The sequence below is a fragment of the Montipora capricornis genome, chromosome 7 (genome assembly GCF_036669925.1).
Source record: "Montipora capricornis isolate CH-2021 chromosome 7, ASM3666992v2, whole genome shotgun sequence".
In the NCBI taxonomy this organism is placed as follows: Eukaryota; Metazoa; Cnidaria; class Anthozoa; order Scleractinia; family Acroporidae; genus Montipora; species Montipora capricornis.
In genome coordinates, this window is record NC_090889.1 from 13,485,060 (window position 1) to 13,487,559 (window position 2,500).

Consider the following 2,500-nt stretch of genomic DNA (forward strand, 5'->3'; position numbering starts at 1 on the left):
TACATTAATTTTTGTACTTTCATGTATGATTTATATTCCAGTGCGTAAACATTACGATAATAGACACGCAGGCACGGTTCCGGATGACATTCGCTTAAAGCGGTACTCTGATCAAATTTTTACCCCTTGATTTTTTGAGTGTAACACATAGAATTCCATAAAAGAACAAAAACGCCATTTACCGTCTGCAAATATCTGCATTGGTTCCGGAGATATTTAAGTTTGAAAAATGGATAAAATATACAAATGAGATGACTGATGATGTCATATACTCAACCCAATATTATATTGAGTATATAACTAGAGCTAACTTGGCCAATTTGCAGCGCAGACCATTGAAACTTGGTAGTCTAATAGTTCTACAGGAAACACACCTATAGCTATAAAAAAATTTGTTCCCATGGCAATTCACTCTTTTCCAGTCCCCACCCATTTGATTTCAATATGTTAGTGATTTTCAGTTTGAAAAATGTTAAACAAGGCCACAAACTCGAGCTAACATATTTATATGCTTCTGGATCATGGACATGAAGAGCTGTTAGCAATTATCACAATGGAATGCCAAAGGTGGCCAGGAAAGCTTTTACTATGGGGGAGGTCTGGAACCCAGTATGATGCCATGGTAACGGAACTGTTAAGCTCATATTGTGGAGAACATTTAGTAGAATCTTACTGCAAAAAATCAAAAATTTCTGATACAAATTGGCTGAGATATCTCTTTTCATCATATCTGAACAAACTTGTGTTGAGTATATGACGTCTTCACTTAGCTAATTTGCATAATTTAAAAACTCGAATATCTCTGGAACGAAAAGAGATATTTGAAAAAAGTAAACAGTATTTTTCTTCTCATGCAGACTACTTGTTTATGTTTCAAAATGGCTTAGATAGGAAAGATGCGATTTTCGTCAGAGTACCCCTTTAAAGTTGTTGAAGCAATGCCAGAACAAGAACACGTTTGATTGTCTCGTTAAAGAGATGTGACTCATTCAACAATTACATCAGTGTAATATACAATCAGACTCAATTCGCGCTAATGTCTTTGTCTAACTTATGCCATGAAATAGGTTTCCCTTCACAATGGCGCCAAGATGTTTATCTAAATCACTGTTGATTAGGATTCATATTTGATTATTAAATGCAAGATATGCTGGTAATTTACTTATTTGTTAAATTTCAGAGTATTGTATTACTATCAAACTGACTTACCAGACAGTTTCTGAAAGTGCTCAAAAGCTTTTTCCATAGTAGTTTCCTCTTTTAAAGTTTTTGTTTTGCTTTGCATAGTTTATATTTATGTTACTTTCATCAATCATCAACGTTGTTGTTTAGGTAATTTACTTATTTGCTAAATTTCAGAGTATTGTATTACTATTAACAGTTTAGAATAAACTTACTTACCAGACAGTTTCTGAAAGTGCTGTTCGGAACTGAAAGTTTCTATTTTTGTCGGACATGAGGACCCTGGGTCCCAGTGATGCAGGGGCTCGGGACACCCCGCATATATTTTTCCATGTGCTCGTGTGTTTATGTTGAATTCGTTGTGTCGCGTAGAAATTGTAATCCTTGTTGCCTTTGAAGAATAAATCGTTCAATTCAAGTGCTCGAAAGCTTTTTTTCATAGTAGTTTCCTCTTTTAAAGTTTCTGTGTTTCTTTTCATAGTTTACATTTATATTACTTTCATCAACGTTGTTGTTTAGGTAATTTAATTATTTGCTAAATTTCAGAGTATTGTATTACTATTAACAGTTTAGAATAAACTGACTTACCAGACAGTTTCTGAAAGTGCTCTAAAGCTTTTTTTCATAGTAGTTTCCTCTACTTTCAACCAGAGTGCCATGTATCCTCAACCTCAGAAGGTGTTTTGGAGTTTTGTTCTAGGTTAGCTGCAGCTGGGGAATTAGTTTTGTGAAGTCATATTCGTTTTGTTCTCTGTTCAGATAAGCATTTTTGTAGAACAAATGGTAATACAATCCTGAGTGACTTTTTTTTTTAATTCTCTAGAGTTTTAAGAAAATTTGGATTTGATAAATTGATTCGGCATTTAGACAGGCCATCTACTACTTGAGAGCTAATGGATGAAGTATCTCGTTTCAGTCAGTCACTGTTTTCATCACTTACATCTCAAACTACAACTTTTTTTCTTTGAGTCACATGTCTTGCTGATTTTGCATTTCTAAAATATTTGCTGATATGAGCAGCAGCCTTCAAGTTGCCTCTTTCCTTTCTTTTAAATTTGGTCAATGCCACTTTTGTGCGGCTTGTGGGTACAGGTTAAAGGCAAAAGCAACCTTTTATGTGTTATGAAGTGTTCCAACTGTAGAAGTATAGCAATATTAAACATGCCAACAGAGACCACACTTTCCGACAGCACATTCGCAAAAAACTTTCTTAGGAACATTGTCGATGAGCAAGACAGTAGCAGTTCGTATACCCTGGGTGCCAGAGGTTCTATTTTTCTTTCGCGAGGAGCGAGCGCTTAAAACGGAGAGGCGAAAA